The sequence below is a fragment of the Arachis duranensis genome, chromosome 1, assembly GCF_000817695.3.
Source record: "Arachis duranensis cultivar V14167 chromosome 1, aradu.V14167.gnm2.J7QH, whole genome shotgun sequence".
In the NCBI taxonomy this organism is placed as follows: Eukaryota; Viridiplantae; Streptophyta; class Magnoliopsida; order Fabales; family Fabaceae; genus Arachis; species Arachis duranensis.
This window is the reverse complement of record NC_029772.3, coordinates 6,339,510-6,348,957: the sequence shown is the minus strand read 5'-3', so window position 1 is coordinate 6,348,957 and position 9,448 is coordinate 6,339,510. Positions and strand designations below refer to the sequence as shown.

Below are 9,448 nucleotides of genomic sequence, written 5' to 3'. Positions count from 1 at the left end.
ATCGATAAAAGATAGTGAAAAATAACTTTATTTCATAATTCTTTTAGTTACATACCTTTTAGAATAAAATAACTACCAAGTTCTAATCCAAAAACAGATGAATTATGAGACTAGCATATTTTTTTAAAATAAATATACAAAAGTTCAATTTAAATATTCTTATAATAATAGAAAATATTTTATACATTTATCCTATCAAATTAGTTTTATTTGTTGCATTGCGTGCTCAAAATGAAGTCACATCTCTCCTAAATCTTCATTAATGATTAAACAATAAATAAAATAAAGATGCAATATTTGACAAATCCGAATCAATACAGATTTGCAAGCATTTTATCTATAATATCCGTGTTTGTGAATAACTTCCGATTGATTAGGCGTTAAAAATAATTCTTAGCATAAAATTTTTAAATAGTTGAGAGATATCGGTCTTTTGATTATTTTAGCTAGGGGTGCACATGGTCCGATTCGATTTGAAGATTCGGTCCGGTCTCGAATACTTTAAAAGCTAATTTGGTATGATTTTATTGGATTTAGGGTTAGGTAAGAGTCTCAAAAATATACCCGGTCATTGTTTCGGGTCGGGTTCGGGCTATAGCTCGGGTCACCCGAATTTGGTTTGGTGGCCCGGTCATCATATACAATTAATATTTTGTATTATTAGTGATGAATCATAACTATTCTTATGTGGAATTTAAGTATTGTAAATCTTAATATTTTGTGTTATTAGTGATGGATCATGACTAATGCATAATAATGGGTTATTTGTATTGATTTAAATATTTGGTGTTATTAGATAATATTAGTATTAATTGTGGTTATCCTTTAATTTTGAAGAAGGGTTGGTTCTTGTTATATTTTTCTAAGTGTGTTTTATTATGTCAAATAATAGTTAGAGTCTTGAAAATTTAGATATTTTTACATGCTAACTTACAAAAAGGTATCAACGTAATGTAATGTTAACGGTCCGATTTTCACCCGATTTTTACCTGATATAATTGTGGCCTGAAAGTGTGTTGGTTTCATCGAATTTAAGGTCGCGTTCAGATCTAATAAATAGACCCGGTGTATATTTTGAGTCGGGTTTTTTTTTTTTGGTGACTAAATAGAAAAGAAAGAAAAAAGAGACAAAACCAAATTAATTGGCTAGGGTCATATCTAAATCTATTAGATGTTGAAGCTTACTCCATGGTTGGCTCCAATTCGAGTGAATGTCCGCGACAGAAGCAGCTGCTTTAGCCATACAATCTGCAACACTATTTGCAGTCCTCTGAATTAAAAGAATAGAGACTCTCCAATTCCAATTCATAACCTCCTGAATATGCTTTGCCAAATCCCATTCCGGAATATCCTTACTAAGCATTCTCTGGTTTACCAAGAAAAGAGCTTCTAAACAGTCTGTTTCACAAATAACCTCACGAAATCCACTCTCCCAAGCAAGAAGCAAACCTCTCCAAATTGCATACAATTCAGCAAAAAGAACACTACACACTTCGACTTTTCCAGTGCAACCTTTCAACCAACATCCATCAGGATTGCGAATAATACAACCAAAACCAGCATAGCCAGAAGGAGCAAACCAACTAGCATCACAATTCAATTTAACAGAATGAACTGGAGGTGGAACCCAATGCAAACAAAGTGAAGGAGGAGACAGAGATTGATGCATAGCAAAAATAGTGGGAAACTCCCTTACTGAACTACAAATCAAACTCACCACTTTACTAGCACTCCATGAATCATCTATATTAAATAAGTCATGATTTCTGCTTCTCCAAATCCACCAGATAGTCGAAAAGAAAAGAAAAGCATCTCCACTCCTTGCACCTCTGTAGAGCCAACCATGTAAATTCGAGTTATCTGAATACAAGCCTAAAAGGGTCCAGACCTCCTTGGCACTAGGGCACTCCCGAAGACAATGAAGAATGGATTCAGAACCATTCTGACACCGATGACAGGTGCTAGATAAAGCTAAACCACGACCCAAACGAAACTCTGCTGTAGGAATAGCATTATGGAGACTGAGCCAAATCAAGAACTTATACTTCTCAGGAATATGCAGACGCCATACCCACAACCAATTATCATGCTCATTCCAGTCAAACTTTCTTTTGGCTAGCCAACTGTACCCACTCCTAGCTGAGTAGAGTCTAGAAGATGCCACACCCCACGACCAACCCGAACTCTCTCCAGCATTCAAATCCGGATTATAAGCATTCAAACGCTGTTTGACATCTTCTGGAATGATAGAGAAAATATCATGGAGATTCCATTGACCATCTTTCCAAACGTCTCTAATAGTTAAATCAGAGTCAGATATATGTACAAAAGGGACATCTTGAGCAATTGGGCCCTCAATACTCCAATTGTCAAACCAAAAAGATTGATCAAGTGACCCAACGCACCAAGAGAAGGCATCCTTAAGAGCACCAAAAGCCTTTGAGATACTCTTCCAAACATGAGAAGCATTACAAGGGACATGGCCATCTAAAACTCCCTCATTTCTCATATACTTCGCCCTCAATAGAGCAACCCAAGGCTTGTCCTGACAATGAAAAAGTTGCCACACCAATTTACCAAGTAAAGATATATTAACACACGCAGGGTCTCTAACACCCAGGCCACCAAATTTTTTTGGAGTGATCACGGTCCTCCAATTAACAAGAGAAAGACCTCTACCATCAACTTGACCCTTCCAAAGGAACTGTCTCATCATAGAAGATAATTTATCGCAAACCCAATTTGGAAAAAAGGATACCTGCATATGATAGACAGGGATGGATGCTGCAATAGAATTGATTAGGCAAAGTCTCCCTGCTTTATTTAGAAGCCTTCCTTTCCAATTAGCTAATCTTCCCCTCACCTTTTCAATCACCGAATGAAAAGAAGCCCTACTGATACGGGAATGATTAAGGTTAACTCCAAGATATCTTCCTAAGTCCAAAGCAAAACGTATTGAAGAAACACTAGTAAAAATATTTCTTCTACGAGCAGTCACATTTTTAGAACAAAAAGCTTTAGACTTTTCAAGATTCACTTTCATGCCAGATGCCTTGCAAAAAATATTAAGATAATACATGACCATTTGGACCTGACTTTTTGTAGCCTGGCAGAAGAGTAAGAGATCATCTGCAAACATCAAATGAGAAAATTTTGGGCTACCCCTAGTGACAGAAACTGGTTTCCACACACCCTCGACCACCTTATGAGATATATAGCAGGCAAGTCTTTCCATACAAAGCACAAATAAGTAAGGAGACATTGGATCGCCCTGTCTAAGCCCCCTTCTAGGAGCAAAACTATCCAATCTATTCCCATTCCACATAATAGAAAGAGAGGATGCACGGACACAAGTCATAATCAAATTAACAGTGATGATAGGAAAACCAAAAGCAATGAGAGTACTCTCCAAAAACCTCCAATCCACCCTATCATAAGCTTTTTCAAGATCAATTTTAAAAGCAAGAGTACCTTTCTTGGATTTTGTGTGCTTCATGAAATTCAAAATTTCTTGGGCCACAATAATATTATCAGGAGCACCACGACCCGGAATAAAACCTCCTTATAAAGGACTAACAATATCTGGAAGAAAAGGCCGAAGTCGGTTAGTCAATACTTTGATGATAATTTTATAAACAACATTACACAAGCTAATAGGCCTGAAATCCTTCATAAAGGTAGGATTATCAATTTTAGGAATAAGCACAATCAGAGTTTCCATGATGCTAGGATTTAAGAACTCTCCCAAAAAAGCGCTCCGGACAATATTCCAAATCTCAGTGCCTACTATCTCCCAATATTCTTTAAAAAAATAAGCTTGAAAGCCATCTGGACCAGGAGCCTTAAAAGGGCTCATACTGAATACTGCTGACTTGACTTCCGCAAAAGAGACAGGGTCAATTAACCTAGCACAAGCCTCAGTGCTTAGAGTGGGCATCGGAACATCCCCTAAACAATCAACCTCAACCTCTTCCGTTGTACCAAAGAGATCCTTGTAAAAAGAGAGGGCTTCTTCCTGGAGAATATCTGGATCAGTAGACCAAGACCCATCTCTAACATATAATCCATGTACTCTATTATGGTTTCTACGCACCAAAGTCTGAAGATGAAAGAATTTAGTGTTTCTATCCCCATACTTGACCCACTGCTCTCTAGATTTTTGATACCAAAAAAGTTCCTCTTGCAATAAAAGCCTATTATAATCTTCCCTCAGTTCAGCTTCTTTAATTCTCAGAGATAACACATCGGTAACCTCTAAACGCCGTTGAATCTAATCAATCTGATATTCCAGCTTATTTTTTCGCACAAAAATATTTCCAAAAATCTTTGAGTTGAAGTCCAAAGAAGCCTGTTGAACCATCTTAAGCCTTTCAGTAACACCTCCAAACTCTTGATTCCAAGCCTTACTAATAACATGTTTATAAGAAGGATGTGTTGCCCACGCAGCTTGGAACCTAAAAGGACGAGAACCTTTCACTCTGGGGCTACCATGACAACGAACTAAAATAGGACAATGATCAGAATGAAGCCCGCTAAGAACTTCAGAATAACCCTCAGGAAACATTGACATCCACGCCTCATTAACTAGAGCTCTATCCAACCTTTTAGCCAAGTCCCTGCTAGCCTGAACTGCTCTATACCAAGTATATCTCCTACCAGTCACTTTAAGATCAAAGAGCTCACAGTCATCTAGAGTAGTAGCTAATAGACTAGCTCTGTGAGAAGAAAAATAAGCACCTGTACTCTCATCTGGTACCACAATCTCATTAAAATCACCAATGGCCATCCATGGTCTATTATGGCCTGAATTAATAGAACGCAAATGATCCCAAAGCATACATCTTTTTTCGAATTGAGGACTCCCATATACTGCACTACAAAGCCAAACTAAGTTACCCACACTCACTTTCACTGTGATACATTGGTCAATTTGATCAATAACCACACAAGAAGAATTAGCAATAGAAGATAGAAACCAAATGCCACCCCTGTGTCCTACTGCTTCCTCAATACCAACACAATGAAAACCCAACTTATCCCAAAAATTTTTTAAATTATTAAACATGGTATGAGTCTCAAAGAGAAAGAAGAAAGATGGTTTATATATTCTCACCAAATTTTTGCAATGCACACGGGCCATCTTGTTAGACGCACCCCTCACATTCCAGGCTATGATATTGAAACTATCCATAAAAAACAGCAAAAAGGGAGCTTCAATAACAAACCCGAGACTCAACATGTTGTCCCTGTCTTCGACAATCCTGCCTTTAATGGACTCTCAAGTGGCAGCCCAATTTTCTCCGTTGAAACTTGCACCATACCTGCCGTCGATGCTCCATCCTTATCTACTGGTGAATTCTGCAAAGAGTTGGTGGCAGCCCAATTTTGAGTCGGGTTTGTGTCACATCAAACCCGGCCCATGTGCACCCCTAATTTTAACAGTTAATTTTAATTAATATATATTATATATTTTTTTATAATTGAAATTATTAAATTAATACTAAAATTATTGAAATACTAATATTTTTTAAATAATTGAAATTCTTCCGAATTAGCATATCTTATTCTTTTTTAAAAACAGAACATATACTCTTAATTCTAAAGTTAATTAATAATAGTGTTGTTAATTTAGAATGGACGATAACAATGTACACATTTACCTTACTATGTTTATCATTCTTATATTAAAGTTTCAATTTGATTTCTAAAATTACAAATATATTTCATTTTGTTGATCGATAAATATGAATGACAGGTTTTATTGGCTTATATAGCATTATATATTAGCACTTCATTGGGAATCTTTTATCCATCGATTCACATATTTATTATTATTTTTCATATAACATAATAAACGAAAAAAATATAGTTTAGTAATTAAAAATATTCATAAAAACTATAATTTAAAGGGATCAATTTTAATTTTTTATAATAATTATTTTAAAATTACTTTCATAAAATTGTACGAAAAAAATATATAAAAAAAATAAAATTTAAATTAAACTATTTTTTCTCTTATAAATGCACAGATACATGTGATTAAGTAACCTAGGAAACATTTTGATTTTAGTTTTATTTATGCGTTTAAATCCCTCAACAGGAATCTTATCAAAATCATAAATCTCTTAACCCGATTTTATTGGATCCAACCCGCAAAATAAATTTAATTTTATTAATAAACACAATATTTAGTCCTTTTACATTTTATAATATCAAATATATAATCAAATATTATTTATATATATGATTAACAAATTAAATTCCTTGCTTAATGGCATTAGCTACTTACGCAGAAAAATAGGAATTTGGATTTAAATCTTAGCTTCACTCACTCTCTCATCATATAGGGTTGATCTCGAACTCAAATCTGATTCAATATATCCACAGCAGATTAAGTTGTCAATTGACTCGTTTTGATTAAATTGGAGCAGATTAAATACCCATAAATACAATAAATTATACTGCCAAACTTAATTACAATAATAATAGTGGGTGTATCTAAAATGAATTCAAGTCTTTTGAGCTGATCTAATGTATCATATAATTTAAACCATTGGATTAAATTGATAAACAATCTAATGATTTATCTTTAATTTATTTATAATTTATTGTGACTTACAATAAGAGATACAAATTTTTTGATATTTTAAGATAAGTACTATTAAAGAGTCAATGGTCTAAACATACAATATGTACACTTAAATTAATTTTGGGATTTACCAAGGATCAAACTCTTAACCTTTCAGATGTAGAACTCTAATATCATGTCATGAAACCACTCATACCAAAAGCGAAACCTGATAGGACAATATAACACTAATAGTCATATCTCTAATACTTCTTAAACCTCCATTGTATACGTTGTACGTTTAGGCCATTGACTCTCTATATTTTCTCTCTTAAAATTATCCCAAATAAAATTTCAGAACCAAACCCTCGTTTCAACTGCTTGCTGCCTTCTTCCTCTTCGCGGTGACCCTCCGCTTCTTCCCCTACCCTTGAGGCTTTGCTCTCAAAAATCACTGCCGTCACTGATGACGACATCACCACTGTTGCTCCTCTTCATAATCATCACCCTGTTCCTAATCAGTTCCCGCAGGTGTCCGCCGTTGAAGGCTCATCCTCCTCCACGGCTGAGTCTTTTGCCAATGGGATCATGCTGCGGTGGCAAGTGGAGTCTCAGCACCCTCGTTATCATCAGGAGGCAGTGGTGGTGAAGGAGAAGGGGCAGTTGTGCTGGCAAAGGGGAAGAGAAGGGCGGTGGAGGAACCGGTGGACAAGGCCAGCCTTCAGAAACAGGTACTTACCCCGTTTTTCAAATTTTTTTTAATAAAGTTTCATTTTTATATATTTTTATTTGATGTTTGAAAAATGGAGATTCTTATGTGGTAAATAAGGTTCACTATTCCTGGAAATTTCACTATTGGGGGCTTTACTGAATTAAAATTGAGATTTTTCTTCTCTTTTATTGATTAAGTTGGTTGACTGCAAGCTGAAAAGAAAAAGAAGAGGTTGAAGGAGGTATGTAATATATCTCACTTTCTATTAACTCAATATTGCTTTAGTATAGATAGTAGAGAGATATTTAAATTAGTTTATTATTAAGGCTGTGATTGTTGTATAGTAGGGTTTAAATGGTTTGAAATGGATATGACAGATAAGATGATATAATAGCGTAGTCTTATACATGTAGTCAATGCAATCTAGTTGGGAAAAGCTCTTTTTTTCTGTTTATGATGTGTTTGATAATAATCACTCCCAAGTTAAATAGTTAGTGCTATATTGGTTTGGTTAGGAACTTAGGACATAGATACTTCAAATATTTATTGATAATATTGATTTGATTTTTAATTTTGGTGGGGTGCAGAAGAAGGAGGTGCTTGATGAGAATGAGTGGTGGGACAAGATAGGGAAGATGAAGATGCTTGGGAAAAGAAGGAGGTAGAGTATATCTACTCTTTGCCTGATTATCGTGCAGATCTTGATGAGCGTCATGGATCAACACAGAAGAAGGTAGAGTATATCTATCCTTTTTCAATGTTTGATTTCTGTTTTTGTGTGGAAGGATTTAGAAATGTACTTAATTTTGTTAAGTGTTCTGCAGATTAGAATGTCTACAGACATTGAACAAAGAGTAGGAAATCTTTTGAATAACTCACAATCAGTGGGGGAAGCGTTTGCTAGTTTTCCTTCTGTATCCACTGACTTGGGACAGAAACAATCATTAACTGTTACGAAATCTCTCTCTTCACAACATAGTGATTCTTCAAAGGATAAATTTAATGTTGCTCTAAAGGAAAGGCAGGAACAACACAGCTTGCACAATTCATTCTGGAAGAGGAAATAGGATCTTTGCGCTGGGGTTTATTGCGAACTAATTTGTACTCAACCTTGTTGTAATTTATATTATTTGATACTAGTTTTTTTTGCCTATTTTATCGAGTTGTTTAACAATATTTGGATCTTATGCAACAATGTTATTTGATTTTTTTCTTAAGAGTTTACAAATTAGCTTATATCAGATATCACTAATCCAAAGACATACCAAGATGTTGAAATTTTTGGTTTTCAAGATCAAGATGCCTATTTAGCCCCTTATTGGTTTAACACTTAAATGGATTATTAATTCCCAGTTCCCTTAGGACAACTTCTATCTCAGTAATTAGTCAAAAGAAACAACACACTTTGTTTTATCAGTTCATAAATTGTTTTATCAAGTTATGAATAAAAGAGTTAGAGAGGATCAATCTTCACCAAATATTATTCTTGTTCACTTATTTAGTTTTATAATATTTATGAAACATTGTGACAATTCATCAAATGATATGATTCCAGTATGAAATTGATATTAGTGACCATTAACAACAATCTGGCCATGCATTTCTTTGCTATGTCATCAAAAGGGAATAATGTATATATGCTACAGCATTTGATAAAAGTAAGAGTTTTTAAAAGTGACTGTTAATGAAACTTTCCAACAAGATCAAGCCATGAAAATAGGAATTTTAGTATTAGAATAGAAATAGAATATTTAAATAAAGATTGAGATTGGTCATAATTATTTTCAATTGATATTTTAAAAAAAATATTAATTAACTATGTTGATAACTAGATTTTTTCAATTTTTTTTTCTATTTAAAAGTTAAGACACCCTTTGATCTGATGTGAAGCAAGTGCTATTGAGTAACCAAAAGTGATAAACCTTGTGAAAATTTTTGTTCACATGATGAGCACTGCAGAATATATAATGTTCATAGACATGGCATTCTCTTAAAATCACATAGAAATGCTGATAGATTAGAAAATGTGTAATAGGATTCGTAATGAATTTGTATAATGGAAAGAAAGTATACTGAATTAGTTTTGTATTACTAGTGAATAGCATGAATGAAAAGGAGTACGAACATAAACGTTTTCCTGCTTCAAGTGAGGGTTATACTCCAGAGCT

At 34.4% G+C, this 9,448-nt stretch overlaps 1 long non-coding RNA gene across 1 annotated transcript; it reads left to right on the top strand.

The window, feature by feature from the left end:
- The first annotated feature begins 6,916 nt into the window (after positions 1-6,916).
- Positions 6,917-8,516, top strand: LOC107473427 (uncharacterized). Its single transcript, XR_008006654.1, has 4 exons — positions 6,917-7,299; positions 7,398-7,521; positions 7,868-8,013; positions 8,105-8,516. It is a non-coding gene; the product is annotated as an uncharacterized LOC107473427 (long non-coding RNA).
- The last annotated feature ends 932 nt before the right edge of the window (positions 8,517-9,448 follow it).